Below are 16510 nucleotides of genomic sequence, written 5' to 3'. Positions count from 1 at the left end.
CCTGTTTGCATGACCCTGTCATGCAATCTAAAATCAGGAGGAAACTCATTAATGAGTGAAACGATTTAATTTTCTGATGCAGGGAATGTTTCAGTTTCCACTTTCTAAAGGGAAGCTGAGTGAAATCAGCGCAGCAATTTTGTTCCTTGGCCTCATCTGCCACCTGGTGGAACAACCCGAGCCGGCAGAGAGCAGCACCCGATGGCTCCGTGGGGCCGTGAGAGCTGCAGGAGGCAGGGAGCAGCACTGCAGCTGCCAGCACCCGTGCAGTTCGTGCCTGCAAAGCGTCCTGCAGCTGAATCAACGCTTCTACACACAGGGCAAACCTTGCGTTGTGATATTTCAGCCTATGAGACGAAACAGCTGCAAACTGCCAAATGTCAGAAATGGTCCCAGCAATTTGTAACATTTATGAAAACCTCCTGAGCCCGAGAGAAGCTCAGATTCAAAATCAGGACTTGCAGGCAGACGCAAGATTCCAAACAGAGAAGCAAAAGAGACACTTTGGTACATGCCTGCAAATAGCTGGAAATGCCCTGCTGGTATGCCATAAAAATAAAGCAGGAAAAGACAGAACTGGTCCAAGCCTCAGCTTCTGAAGCTACTGTATTCTATTTGGAACAGGATGTTTCTTTTACATTCTGTTCAGAGCCTTTTAGCAAAGCTGCCAGACCAGGTATACCCAAAAGTAACTCCTATTTCCTCAGTGTGAAACTCTACCCCAAAACCACTTAACTGGGAACATAAAACCCATTACATTCCCCTGGCACGCATGTACTGAGCTCCCTGAAGCACTTCTGGAAAAGCCCCACTGAAAATCCCACAGGAGGACTGCAGGGAAGCACTGGGCAGGTGTAGGGAGCAGGGACGGTGTGGGGTGGCAGTGCCCACTGCCAGGTGCCACTGTCACCAGCAGCCATGTGCAAACACAGCTCTGCTCTCAGCAGCTGCAGGCACCCACTGCCAGGATCAATACACACATCAGTGCTCCTCAGTCATTTCAGTTATGGTAATTAAATCAATTAGCTCCAATAAAATAATGATTTCTCTATTTACCAAAGGAAAGTAATGGGTTGAAAGTAATTTAATTTGACAAAAATTTAGGGTTGGGTTTAGTCCTTCAGATTTTATTCTTAAGTTCTCCTGATATTTTATAATACAGTGAATCATTGTTACTTTATTTTTATGTGATAATCCATGATAATAAACTATTGAAAACGTGACCTAAGCCCTGGACAGAAAAGGAGGAGCAGAATTCCCTGAAGTTTTGAAGAAGAAGACCCTGCACTATTTGGAAAGTCAGCTTCAAGTTCTCTGTATACATTCCAGTAAAAGCAAAACACTTTGCAAGCGGATTCAGACCACTTTACAGCCAGAACTGGAACTCTATTTGTTGGGTATAAATGAAAAGGATTTCATCCTTGCCCCACTATCCAGACTCTCATCACCAGCCACGGATGTTAATGCCTTGAAGTTTCATCTGAGCACAAAATGGAGAATTTTTGTCCCCAGGTTCCATTCCACTGACAAGATGCTGCAGTGGGAGTGAGGATCATGAGCAGAGTGAATGGGTTCATGTGCCAGCACCATCCATCAGGCCTGGACCCTGGTCACTGGATGCACCACCCAGCGCTGTGCTCACAGCCTGGCTCGTGCTGCTCATGGGGCACACAGGACAGTGTTTGCTACCAGGACATGCTCAGGATGCTCACCAGAAGGAGACGCATAAACCTCCAGCAGACAAAAGAACCATCACCACTTATTTCGCAGACACTATTTTGGCCCACTTTCCTCACTGGGTAAAACACTCCCACGATTCAAGCACTCAGAAAAATCTCAATAAAGCATTTGCCACTAGAGGAGGCTATTCCATAATTTATTTTTCCAATGAACACCTGTACCACCGACATCTCAGTGGAGTTTCTGCAAAATCACCACTACTGTGCATTCCTTTGAAATCAGGAAATTCCTCAATAACTGCATGTGTACTTCTTCTTGTGCCAGAGAAAGAACACAAAATACATGTTATAAAACCCATAGAGTTCCTAAGCTGGATAATTTCTGTCTCTTTTAGCACGATGGTGTTTCTGCAGCTCTACAGGCACTGAAAGGAAAAATGCAGGTGATTAAGTTGGGGCTTTCAGGGACTCTGCTAATCTGTAAATACAATAATTCTAGGCAGAGAAACTTAAGGTGGGCAACTTATTAATGTGGTTCTATCATCAGCAGGTGCATCCATTTTCTTCACTATTTCCTTTCTTTTTAAAAAGTCTTTTGAGCACCTGATCCTCATCTTCAGACCACCAGGCTCCAGGTGACCAGATTTAGGATTCATTCCCTTGAAGAACTGTGTGGTCTTGCATTATTGCTCCACATCTGAATAGGGCCAAATTTTGGAAAGTCCCAATTTTCTAAGAAACAGATTTGCCCTTTCCAGTCTGGCCTCAGTATAAACTGATATTAAGGGAAACAGGCCAGGCCATTCTGTTGGATGGATCCTGAGCTATAAAACATCTGTGGTTGATGGTCCCAGCAATAGCTGCCCTTTCTCCACACACAGAACGAGCACATCCCAGAGGAGATCAGGGAGAAAGGGTTGTCCAACAATCCCATTCTTAGCTGCATCCATCACAGGCTCCTGTACTCAGTGGAGTATTTTGTGCTATTCATCTGGATCCCAACACATAAACTCCAAGTCTGACTGTATCTTTAAACATTCCCACCTCCACTTCCTGTGCAAAGAAGCAGTTGTTTAAAAAAAGTAATTTAATTTAATTACAATTTTTTAATTAAGGAGCTGTGTAACTACATCCTCAATTATAGCAGTGAGAGCTCTAACTCCACATCTCAGCATCAGGGGGAGTCCTACTCCTGTTTAATTCTCTCTACAAAGTCAAGGAGGAAAGTTGGAAGCACGGCTTTAGAGAACAGCATCCCAGCATTCAGTCAGCAGCATCAGAAAGAGGAGCAAGAAGAAACCCCAAGAGCGTATCCATGCTGTGCAGTGAACCCACAGCACACAGCAGCATCAAAGTCTGGTCCCTGTCCTCCTCCCTGTGCTCCTGCTCTGCACAGCCCTGCCCCGAGCTGCAGCCCTCGAGAGAGGATTCACACAGACACTCAGCTTCAGTGACCCTGGAGATCCAAGAGGACTCTCAGCCTCCAGAGCTTTAACACTGGTGGGCCTGGAGGAGCCCCAGGCACGGGCAGCAGGCAGGAGTCCGAACTCTGGGGTGCTGTGGCAAGGCCTGCCACACGCAGCAATCACTGTGAGCAGCAGGGCACAGCCTGGGCACAGCCTGGGCACAGCCCCGCCTGGGCAGCACAGCTGGGCCAGGTGCCCTTGCTGGGCAGGGCTGCAGGGGGGAGCACGCTCAGCCCGGGCTTTGACACAGCATGTAACTGCATTGGGATTGTTACCCTGCTCAGCTCCAGCACGGGAACTGCAGGAGATTTGCCTCTGTCAGTCACTAGAGCAAAGCTCTCACTCAGGTGACACTGCTAACGTTTCCCTGTACCTGGAGGCAAGAAGTGAATGGGGGAAATGTTAACTGACCATTGATGGACGTTAAGCATCCACAGATGCCCACTGGAGTTCTAAACCAGCCATCCTGCAGCTCCTTGTGCTTTTGCATCACTCACTTTCCTATGTATATTTGACTCAACACACAGTGCTGACACGTTTTCCCAACTCTTTTCAACTTTAAGCCAGAGAACTGATGAAAATAAAGGTGAAAGGCAGATTACTGTTTAGCTCTTGTGATGTCAATCTAACAGTCGTCTAATAAATGAATGTCACAAAATACTTATTACCAATTTTTTAGCAGCGGGCTGTGCCTACAGGAAAGCCAGGCTTTGTTTAACTCCACAGAGGAAGAAATCTTGGGATAGAGGAGGAAGGGCTGGTTCACTCTGGATTGTCCATGGTGGCCATGTGAGGCTGTGAGAGCTGCAGCCCACGGGACAGGGACACCCACAGGGACAGGGACATCCATGGGGACAGGGACACACACAAGGACAGCCACAGGGACAGGGACATCCATGGGGACAGGGACACTGACAGGGACACCCATGGGGACAGGAACATCCATGGGGACACGGACACACACAGGGACACACAGAGGGACAGGGACACTGACAGGGACAGGGACATCCATGGGGACAGGGACACTGACAGGGACAGGGATACACACAAGGACAGCCACAGGGACAGGGACATCCATGGTGACAGGGACATCCATGGGGACAGGGACATCCATGGGGACAGGAACACTGACAGGGACACCCATGGGGACAGGAACACCCATGGGGACACGGACACACACAGGGACACACAGAGGGACAGGGACACTGACAGGGACACCCTCGGGGACAGGGACAGGCCCACCCAGCCATGCAGGACCCCTCCAGCCCCCCGGCTGGGGGGACTCTGCAGCCTGTGCAGGGTGATCCATGTGCCAGCGCTGCCCCAAGGGGACACACCTCTGCTTTCCCACCCGTGCCGCTCTGAGATGAGATTTTCACAACCACGCCACAGCTATCCAAGGTACCTTGAGGGACAGGATAAAACATCTGTCTTTTTTATGCTCCACTCCGTGTTTTGCTGTGTTCTGGCAATCAATCTATGAAGCACCAGTGTTTGTTTTTATCCCTGGCTGCAATTAAACCTCCAGGAAACGTGATAAACACAACCTTCCCACAGGGGTTATTACTGTGCAAGCCACTGACTAACCACCAGATAAAACACCCAACTGACACCAGCATCCATTTTTCAAAAAGCAGGACTAGGATGAACGTCTTACAGTAATAATGCTAATTACACTGGGTGGATAATATGAGAAAAACACCCAGAGAATTCAGTGAGGGCTGCTAAGATCTGTAATGCTTAAATAGCCAAGTGCAATTAAAAGATTCACTCTTTAGTCATCAGCAATTTTACAGCTCCACTGTAGGACAGAAACACTGGAGCCAGTGCACTGTGACAAGGGAACAGATTTCTGCTGTGCTCTGCAGCTGACAAGCCTGTATCTGTGGGATGTGTGACATTTAATGTGGTTTTTTAAACAGACTTGGCAAAATCAGACAGATGACTGTAACAATTAGTAGCCATTTCCTAAAGCAATTCTTTATCTCAGCAGATCTATGGTTTTTAGATGTGACCAAGAGAACTGAAATGTCAGGAGACGAGAGGGGTGCCCAGGTGTGAGGAGGACACACCTGAACAGCGAGGCTGAGTTTGTGTGGGGCTCTGGATCTGCTCAGCCCCACTGCAGCACAGCCACCAGCCCCAAGCAGAGATCCTTCCCTCAGGAAAACTTCGGGTACCCCAGCAAAGCCCAGGGTTTCAGACTGATGTGCAAGGACCCCCTGGCAGCGAGAGCAGGTTGTGCCTGGAGGGAAGGACAGCAAGCCCTGAGTCCAAGGGGCAGGGGCAGCAGGGACAGCCCAGGGAACACTCTCCTGAGCCCAGCACTGCTGCTCCCCCAGCCCTGGCACCACCAGCCTGCAGGGAGGGCCAAACACCCACCTGGCACAGCTGAGAAAGGTGGGGGCACCCACCTGTGCCACTCTGCACACACAGGACAAGGCACCAGCAAACAGAGACTGTTAACAGTGGGACCCTGTAGCCCAGAGATGAGCCAGAGGAGAGAACTGCTTCATCATCCCCAGTGTCACCTGCTCGTTTCACTCAGCAAGTGGTGGCATGGAAGGGAAGCACTGGAAGTTTTACAAAATAAATACTCCCACAGCTGTCACCAGCTTCTAGGCACCCAGCTAAAAGAAGGCATTTGTTTTCAAATTGCACATTACGGCTTGGAAGGGATGAAATGATCATCTTCATCATCAAACACTTCAATATTTGTAATATGGTAACATCCAGGAGCCACAATCAGGTCCACAAACTGAATCTGCCAAGGGATGGAGGCAGACATCCTGCTCCGAGCAGGTAATTAGCATTAAACTGACAAATTACTGTTTCTGCCATCAGTAACCTGATTTCAATTGTGGATGGAAACACAAATAACAAGAGACAAAGCCCTGGATCATTCTGCACTGCTCTGCCTTTGCCTGCTGGAGTCTCTCAATAAATGAATTCGCTGCACTGGAAGAAATGCATATCTGCTCTCAGCTGAAGGAGGAAGGGGCTGGTTTGTAGTTTTGCTGAGTTTCCCTGTATCCTGCCTCTTTTTAGCCATGGTTCGTATCTGCAGGCCTGACCTGCCCACAGTAACTGCCTGTGACATAACAGATGGAGGTTTACAGCCAGAGTAACTCCATCTCCATCACCATGTCCATGACAGCCAAGGGAACAACTCAGAGCTGAGTTTACAAAGGAGTCATGGTGCAGCAACAAGCTCCCATTCGCTGATAGATCCAAGGTTCCTAGAAAATAAGGAGCAATGCAGTGAATTGTTTCCTTTGAATTTAAATAAATTAGATACCATCCTTTTACCTAAAAATTCCTCTGCTTCAATAACATTTATGCAACAATTTATGACATATATTTACTGTTACTTTCTTAGTTCAGCTTTTCTTCTCACAGCACTTACCAGAGGTCACAGATTTAACTCCAGCACAGCAAAGGGGATGTCTCTGTCCACAAACCTGGTAATGGTGGGGTAATTCAGCCAAACAACAGCTTAGAGACATGTAAGAACTTGAATATTACCTAAAGGTAACATTACCACCTGCACTTGCTGTGATGGCTCTTAGCTGGCTGCTAACAGCAGAAGTACTGATATATTCCTTATTTCAAACACTGAACACTCAACAGGTCTGAGCTGTTCCTCAGCTCTGACCTGCCCTGCACCTCAGCACCAGAACCATATTCAAAACAACCAGGACTTGAATTTTCAAGCACAACCTTTTTCCACCTGCACAGGACAACAAGTATAGTATCAACAGCCATGTATCAGGGAATTTTCTGCAAGGTTTATTTCTATCAAGAATAACAGGAAAAGAACAGGAAAATAAAGTCAAAATGGAAGCCCACTTACCCTAAACACTAAAAAGAAGAGTATATGCATTTTTCACTAGATACCTCCTCTTCTTTTCTCTGCCAACTCTATCTGATACTATGAGAGTGGTTTAAATACTAAACCATCTGAATGTGAATCCCTGCCAAAAGCTAGCTGCAATTAATCTACAACTAGATATTTTGATCACTGGCACTTCCATGGAGACACAGATAGCAGAAGCCCAAGTACATCTCCAGCTATCCCCACGTGAACTTCAGTTTCTAGAAGACCCAGCTCAAATCCACTATATTTAACTGTGTGTTTACAGAAAAAAATGAACTCTGCATAAAAGTTTAGAAAACCACCACCCAGCCTCAGACTGAACAGTCTTAAAATACAGTGCCAGAGTTGGAGTCTGAGAGGAACTGAATTAGCAACTCCATCACCATTTTTGATCTCAGACCCATTCATTTGCCAGCACCAGGAGCACGGTGGCAGAAGCTCAGGCAGCCCCCAGATGAAGCCCTCTGCCCCCCAGAGCCAGGGCAGCAGCGCTGCTGCAGGCAGGAAGGATCCTGGCCCCAAAGCATGACCCATGTCAGCATGGACTCCTCAGCTCAGCCGAGACCCAGCTCTGCTCCTACGGGAGATGCTGAATCAAAACCCTCCTCAGGACATCTGGCTTGGCTTTGCTGCATGGTCTGCATCAGCAAGTAGCTAGAGAGTTTCCTTATTGAAAATTCTACATATTAAAAGTGCCAGAAAGGTAGCTTTGAGTCATGTTGATAAATCCTTGTTTAACAGCTGTCAAGGGAAGCTGACAGATTAGCCAGAGGGGGCTCTCTGGGCATGCAGCACTCCCAGGCGATGATGCCCAGCAAAAGGCAGATGTAAGGAACGATCACATCACAGAGGCAGGCAGCATCCTGTGTGCCCCCAGCACGTGGAGATCAGTGCCAAGGCAAGCCTTCCCTGGGCCAAGAGGCAGAGGGACCCCGAGCAGGGGCCAGGAGCACCAAAGGCAGGCACTGCCCCAGGAATGCAGCCAGAGCCCCCCGGCTGCTGCACAGAGCCCCTCACAGACCCACACATCACCTGGAGCCCAGCAGGGCTCTCCCTGCTGCTGCAGTCACCCACAGCACCCAGCACATCCATCCCAAACACAAACCTCTGGCTCTTACACCCAGCACACGGCAAATCCCCAGATCTTCCCCTTTGCTGCTGTTGTGCTCCTGCACCTCCAAGGTCAGATCAGGGATCTCCAGAGTGGATTTTAAGCAAGTACCACTGTACAACACTGGGACACTTCCTCCTGTGCTGTATCTCTGCCACACAAAGCTCGTGCTCTGGCATACCAAAGGACTGAGGGCAGATGTAAAATCTGCAGATAAAACCTTTACAAACAGTACACAAATTCACAGCGGGTCATGCCAAAAACCTCTGATGTATAGCAAGCCTAATCTTCCTGAATAATTGTTTTCCTTCCCATCCCACAGTGCTGTATTTTTATCTATTTTAATTTATTTTAATAAAACATACATTTGTTTGGAAACAACATATATTATTGAGCTGTTTCTGGTTTAGAAAACAGAATCATTAACATGATATAGCATACAAGTGCATCTCTAGTTCGTGTTATTTTCTGCTTTGTCAGTTTGACTCAGTCTGTTCTAAATTGCACAAGCTATTTTAATGCCTTTTTTGCAATTCAAATCTGCATTCTGTAAGTATAGCTGAAAAGATAACAGTTCATTTTCAGTCTTGCACTCAAATCTGTTGAAGGAGACTTTAACTGAATATTCAGTTATTTAAACTCTCTTTTTGATTATATTAATTTTAAAATAAAATTGCTTTTAAAAGCTAGTCAATGAAAAAAGGTGAGGCTTCATTTGAAGCTTTGTCATGGGCCTGAAGGGCAGCAGGGTCCAGGAGGAGCAGGGAGATGGATGCTCCAGAGCAGCGAATGTGAACTGGGGCTGGGTGAGTGGAACTGTTCCCAGCCTGTTGAGCCAGAGGAACAACGGCACCAAGGCTCCACCCTGGAAAACCACCCTGGGCAAGTCTGCTCCAACGCTCTGTGCTCCCTTGGCCACATCAGACTCTGGAGAAGAGTCTACCTGTGCTTTGGGAACACCTGTTTTCTTTGGGAAAACCTAGGCTTTGGGAAAACCTGTTTCCACTGACGTCTCTCAGCCATCCCATAGAGCTGCATGAAGGTGCAAAGCACTGAGCAGAATCAAACCAGCTCCCTCCCTGCCCACATTTCTGCTGCTTTGGCTGAAGCCTTGGATCTACTCATGAATCACAGAGCGTTTTGTCCTAATTTAAAGCGATAACTGTAAAAGAAATTTGTAATTTATATAAAACTGCCTTGGGTAATAATAATTTTCCTGACTCTGCATAATGCAGCATTAGAAAATGCCTCCATGCAGGGCCAAGGGAGAGCTGGAGTGGGAATGCTGCTGAGGCAGGGCAGGGCAGAGCCTGCAGCCAGGGCAGGTTTGTTCTTAACACAGCTAACCAAACCTGGTTTGCTCTTTAACACAGCTAACCAAACCTGGTTTGCTCTTTAACACAGCTAACCAAACCTGGTTTGTTCTTAACAACTCACCAAACCTGGTTTGCTCTTTAACACAGCTAACCAAACCTGGTTTGTTCTTAACACAGCTAACCAAACCTGGTTTGTTCTTAACAACTCACCAAACCTGGTTTGTTCTTTAACACAGCTAACCAAATCTGGTTTGTTCTTAACACAGCTAACCAAACCTGGTTTGTTCTTAACACAGCTAACCAAACCTGGTTTGTTCTTAACAACTCACCAAACCTGGTTTGCTCTTTAACACAGCTAACCAAATCTGGTTTGTTCTTAACACAGCTAACCAAATCTGGTTTGTTCTTAACACAGCTAACCAAATCTGGTTTGCTCTTTAACACAGCTAACCAAACCTGGTTTGTTCTTTAACACAGCTAACCAAACCTGGTTTGCTCTTAACAACTCACCAAACCTGGTTTGTTCTCAACACAGCTAACCAAACCTGGTTTGCTCTTTAACACAGCTAACCAAACCTGGTTTGTTCTCAACACAACTAACCAAACCTGGTTTGTTCTTAGCACAGCTAACCAAACCTGGCAGCCCAAGTTCCTCTCTCCAAACGCCTCCACAGATTCAAGAGGCAAAAGGCAGGACAAGGTTCAGTAATCGCAGGGCCGTGTTGGACTCACCCTGGGTTACTCTGCTGGAGCAGATCATGATACAATCATGAATAATTGAAAAGTGCCCTGGCAGCAGCAGGGCTCCTGCTCTGCCCGGATTCCCAAGGCACCTGTGCATGCAGAGAGCTTTCATGTCAGGACTCCCATCAGACATGCACAAGGCCTTAGAAAAATAAAGTTTGCTTTTGAATTCTGAAGGCATAAAAATATGATTAGCAGAAAAAGAGGGTCTAAGCAAACCTGCTTGGGCATTCATGTATCCAAAGTGATGTGTGCTTTGAGAGTCACAGGACGCAGTGAGAGTGCTGTGCCCAGCCCGAGAGCTGCCAAAGCGCCCAGTGCCACTGCCTCACCTGCCCTTCACAGCTGTGCTGAGCTCACCCTGCTGCTGCCACTGCCATGGACAGTGACTCTGGCAGAGCAGGGCCAGCTCCAGCCCCCCCAGGAGAGCCCTGCTCCAAAACCTGGGCTTCCCCTGACAGCTGCCCAGGGACCTCTCTGGAGATGCTCTGGCAGCTTCCTCAGCTCTGCTCTCAGTTACACCACAACTAAAACTTCCACCTGGTGGTACCAGTGGGACAAAAGTCTGCTTCTCTTGTGCCAGTGGGCTCCAAAGCCACCAACCCCTGCTTCTCTGCAATAGTGGATTTTGGGTTTCTTTAGAGATTCCTGAGCCTCAAGGGCCATTTCTGTCCTGAGAGGTGCATTTCCCCCTGGAGCCTGCACTTTGCCTCCCCATCCCCAACCCGTGGGTGAGCCCTGAGCACGGGGCTCAGAGCCCTCTGCTCCCCCTTTAGCAGCAGCTCCATTACCCATTTCCCCTTGTCCTTGCTGCTCTCCCCTCAGCAGCAGCTCCATTACCCATTTCCCCTTGTCCTTGCTGCTCTCCCTTGAGCAGCAGCCCCATTACCCATTTCCCCTTGTCCTTGCTGCTCTCCCTTTAGCAGCAGCCCCATTACCCATTTCCCCTTGTCCTTGCTGCTCTCCCTTTAGCAGCCCCATTACCCATTTCCCCTTGTCCTTGCTGCTCTCCCTTTAGCAGCTCCATTACCCATTTCCCCTTGTCCTTGATGCTCTCCCTTTAGCAGCCCCATTACCCATTTCCCTCCTGTCCTTGCTGCTCTCCCTTTAGCAGCCCCATTACCCATTTCCCCTTGTCCTTGCTGCTCTCCCTTTAGCAGCAGCCCCATTACCCATTTCCCTCCTGTCCCTGCTGCTCTCCCTTTCAGCAGCAGCCCCATTACCCATTTCCCCTTGTCCCTGCTGCTCTCCCTTTAGCAGCCCCATTACCCATTTCCCCTTGTCCTTGCTGCTCTCCCTTTAGCAGCAGCCCCATTACCCATTTCCCCTTGTCTCTGCTGCTCTCCCTTTAGCAGCCCCATTACCCATTTCCCCTTGTCCTGCTGAACATGCCATTTTTCTCCAGTAACTTCTGGTTTCTCTCCCCTGCCTCAGCCTGCTGCAGCCTCTGAGCACTCCCTGACTATGGAGTTCCTTACTTGTAAGCTCATTATCTTCCATTTATCTGCACTGAGCTCTGCTGCCCTGTTACAACCCAGGTACTCAAAATTAATCCCCCTCATGTATCAGATTAAATTGTTTCTCATTATCTGCTTGACTCTCAATTCAGTACCATTTGTAAAACTAAAACCTACTTTTCCATACTATTAATCAAGACTTTTTTTGTGACAAAAAGCCACTGCATTGCAATCTGAATAATCTAAAGCAGTTCAAGCAATATTTCTCCTGCCAGCCAAACTCGCATGTTTCCATATTTCTCTTTTCCCTTCCTTTTGAAGTGCCTCTCTGTAATCAGCCATTTTAAACACTAATTTAATGCATTTAGTGCACATTTCTCTAACTTGTATTGTCTCCTTATAACTAAAGGTTCTCAGTGACCAATATTTTACATGATCAGATCAATCACAGCATATGCAGCTGTTTTAGGAGACCTGATAAAAGAATTTCCTATTGCTTTTTAAAAATGGATTAACCAGGCAATTCCCTTACTGCCTGGTGGGCCACAATCATAGAGAGCACAGTTATGACCCTGGAGAGAGCACAGTTCTCAGGTTATAGGTTAGACAAGAGCCAGGTTTGAGGAGACATGAGGGGAAGGTCTGATGGTGCTTCTGCTCTCCGACTCCAGAACTTAACAGGAACATTCTCAGAGGAATAATTTCATACTGCTGACTGCCAACCCCTCCACTGTATTTACCCACTCATAAAATGGAGAAGAGGAGAAATAAAAAAAGAGACATACTTGAAATTTAATTCTAGCATGGCCTTGTTCCAGAACAGAACAGCCTCAGTTTATTGTGTCTTAGTTATCAAAAGCACTTCAGCCTGGACTGAAGGGCAGGTCTGTCTGTCCACACCTGAGCACAGGAGGGCTCTTGCTGCCAGCCCACATCTCCCTGGCATCTCCTCTGCCAGCAGAACTCTGAGACAAACAAACGGGATTGAAATCCACTGACCTTGGGTCCATCAATTAACTGGAAATAATTAATGAACTGGAAATCTCTGCTGGGCCCCAGATGCTTTTTGGGGTGAAGCTCAAAGCACACAAGGTGTTCACTCCCCAAGGGCAGTGCCAGGGCTGCACTCCTTCCAGGGGTGGGGGTGTCAGAGATGCTCCTGCTCCCCTTCCCACAAAAGGCTCTGCACACCCTGCCTTGGACAGATGCTCTACAGCTGTAGCAAATACAGTTCAGGAACTTCCTTCCTGTAAAATTCACATCAATCAATATTCCATTAACACACTGCTGTTCTGTGTGCCCTTCGAGGAAAATCTGCTTTTGTTCAAAAATACCAAAACCCACCCTGCCTAGAAAATCCAGTTAAAATGTGGATACAACAAAGGAAATTGTAAGGTGAGTGAAGATGACTGCAACAACCATTTTTTCAGAGAAATTTTGTGTTTTGAGAGAAAAGCAGACCACCAGGACCAGGGTGCCTCTTGAAGATGGAATGAATGCCCAGGAGATGTATTTGGGTGAGACACTGAACTCCCCAGCCCTTGGACAGCACCCTCAGGCCCAGGCTGGGCCAGGATGTTCTGGGCAGGGCAAGGAGCTGAAGAGCAGACAGAACTAAAAGGGGATGTAACATTCTAAAAAGAGTAACTGAAGTCCCAGCAAGGCTCCTTCCAACCATCAACATGTATGGATGACCCACCACAAGCAAGAACAATGTCCTCCCTCAGGGGAATCACATCCTGAAGTGGAAATCCCTGTGCTGGGACAAGAGCAGTCACTGCTGCAGGGCAGCTCACCCAGCAAAGTGCAGATCAGTAAAGCTGAAACTGCCAGGCAGATCAGCAAGCACAGGCTCCTTCTGCTGTGGCCATGACATTTTCTACTGTTCCTTTATGCTCATTAATCTTTCAACTTCCAGTCCACAAACTCAGCAGCCAAGGAGGAAATTACTCCAAACCACAGGAATTCCAGTGACTTTTGAATTTCTGGGACAGAAGAGACTTCAGACAATGTCCTGAGTCTGTTTATGTGCCACAGAACTCGAGCTGCCTGACTGGACATGCACACAGAAACATTTGGCCATCCTCTCCTTTCACCTGTGATGTCACTGTTGGTTACCACTGAAAGAAATAAAGGGATTTCACTGGTTTTCATGATTTTGCTCTTCAGTTGGAAGATTTTCTTTAGAGAAACCAAATTTTTGTCCCGGAGAAATCATTTTTAGTCCAAAGAAAGATACATTATGGGGTGAGGACAATGAAAAGAGTAAAATTCTGCATCAACTATTAACATAATAAGTGGCTTTTAAAAATAGCACAGATGGAGTCCTCCACTTCCAACAGGGCAATGCCAATGTGAGCAAGGGACATCATACAAAAGATAACAAGTCTCATTACTACAAGATGGGGAAATCAGATATCCATTCTCCCAGATTCTTAACACTGCTGCCACTAGACTTTTAAAGACCATAAATAAGCCCAAAACTACTTGTGAATTTGCTCTGCAAATCAACTGCAAGAAGTGTTCTATTTTGATCCTTCCCTGGAGTCCCATCCTAAATCAAAGTATTACAACTTAATCTTTTAACAAGTTTCCTTTCTAATGAACCTGCAGCCCTACAAGTCTCTTGAGAAATCTGATGTGTGAGTTTAGGTTTGCATGTTTTTCCCTATAAACTTTGAATTATATATTATTTTAAAAAATAAAAATCCAAGGATTTGTGCCCTTTACAGTAAGTGCTCATCAGCTCCAGGAGACTGGAAAGGTGCCAGAATTTTACTGGGCTTTCCTCCCTCTTGCTGGCCCTGCCTCCCAGCCAGAATGTTTTCTCCGGAGCTAAACAGAAATGGACTTCAGAGCAACAAGAGCCTGAGCTCAGACACCGACCCAGAGGGAGGGAGAATGGCTGGTGAAACAGAGGCTACACCGAGAGACTGCCAGAAATAAAACAGGGAATGAAGGGGCAGAGTTTGGCACCTGAGTAACAACCAGCTCCTGTAGGAGAGCAGAGATAAATATAGAGCAGCAGCTGAAGGCACCGGTGCCTTTCAAAGGGATGTGATGGAACCTCTGGGGCTGTGTCAGAACCCAGAGGGCAAACTGAGCCCAGCCCCTCAGTGCACGCAGCTCAGCATTCCAATAAAGAAAACCTGCCCAAGGACTTACAAAGGAAAATGCTGGCACGTGTCCATCTCAACATCATCCTGCTGGAAACGAGCTGACTTTAAAGGCTGGCAATGAAACTACCAAAAAACCCAAATCCAAACCACACCACTAAAAAACCTGGCAGGAGCATTGGGTTTGGGTTTTTTACTATGTCCTTTGGAGACATTTGCTTTTAAAAGGCACCTTTTCAATTCTGTTGAGACAGTACAAATTCTGCTGCAGGAGAGATGACATCAATAACAAACAGTCACAGCGCTGCCTGCGATTTTCCTCAGTCTCTGGATTACACTCATGTTTCCATTTGCATGTGCAAATTAAAGAATCTGCCATAAATACACCTGATCAAACATCAATTGGCAGCACTCTACAGAAGTCAATGTACTTCATTAAATATACATAAGGATATAAAAATCTAATTGTGTGCTGGAATGCCCTGTTTGGAGCATTAAATAAAGTCATGTGTGAAATGTTATGTGCGGGGCTGTGAACGTGGGGCTGGAGCAGCAGCTGGTGCTCAGTTCAGGGCTCTGACCCTCTCAGGGTGAGGCAGAACCTCCCCCAGGAACACCCCACCCTCCTGAATGAAGGAGATGCTCCTCAAGTCCAGCTGAGCCACCTGCCTGCTTTTCTCTGCACATCTCCTGTCCTCAGGAACCTTCTCCCACTGGGAGGGTCCATCCAGGCTTCAACTCCTCTCTAACACAGAATCCTCCTGAGCACTGCAGCTCAGGGACCTCCCTGCTTCAGCCCTGGATCTCACCTGCAGCCACCAAGTGCATGCAAAGGCAGATGCTCACCTGTCCACACCAGCACCTTCCTCGCCAGCACCAGACTCACCTGCTCCCACCTGAACCTCTCCTTCTCGGTGCTTTAGAGCCCACAGGCTGCCCTCTCCTCCTTGGTGCTCTTCAAACCTGTTCTCCTGCCATTTCTGTCACTGTTCCACTCCTGATGATCAGACTGTGTCCTGCTGGCTGGTATTTCACTGCACATACCATGAAATGCACTACATCCAGTTCTTTTCAGTTAGAACAGCAATTTCCTAAACGTGCTCCTTTGTTATTAGTACAAAGATCAGCAAAATTTCTCACTATTTTTACATTTATCTGATTTAATATCCAAGTGATTAAAGAAACCTCCTACTTGCATTTGGCAGCTCAAGTCCCATTTCAATTTTTGCTTACTACTGGTTTTACAGTATATTTAATCTAAGTTTATCACAAAAAGGCCAGCCCCATGGACTGCACTGGATTAATGCTGACAGTTCATGGTCAGAAAGGAGAATCTTATGTGAAGCCTAAACACTTTCTACTAACAACATCTGAGAAACACTAGCAGTACTTGAGGGCAGTTTTGCCACTTGTGTGAAACGAGAAAATGATTGCACTTACCAGAGAGAAGAGCAACTAGAAAGCAAAACTTGGTGGTTAATTACTGACTCTACCAAGCTGAAGCTGTAGAGGAACAGAAACAGGGGCAGGCACCAATTAAGCAAAGGTGCACAACAGAAATTCACTCTGCATTTTTAACAACTCCTGCAATTAAGTGTTAATTTGATGTCACCTGTTGCAAAAATGAAAACTCTGGGACTGTTCAGAGGAAACAGAACAGAGAGTTCTCTTCAGAGAACGGTGACAGTCAGCACCAAGGTGGTTTGTGCTGTTAAAGCCTTTTTCAGAGGACGGAGCAGTCAAA

At 47.0% G+C, this 16510-nt stretch overlaps 1 protein-coding gene across 2 annotated transcripts in view; it reads right to left on the bottom strand.

Annotated features, from left to right (window-relative positions):
- Positions 1-16510, bottom strand: part of FGF13 (fibroblast growth factor 13) — a 198275-nt gene that overhangs the window by 59576 nt on the left and 122189 nt on the right. The gene's annotated exons all lie outside the window — the stretch shown is intronic.

This window comes from Molothrus ater, chromosome 14 (assembly GCF_012460135.2).
Source record: "Molothrus ater isolate BHLD 08-10-18 breed brown headed cowbird chromosome 14, BPBGC_Mater_1.1, whole genome shotgun sequence".
In the NCBI taxonomy this organism is placed as follows: Eukaryota; Metazoa; Chordata; class Aves; order Passeriformes; family Icteridae; genus Molothrus; species Molothrus ater.
Note: the sequence above shows the minus strand (reverse complement) of the source record. Positions and strands in the feature narration are given on the sequence as shown.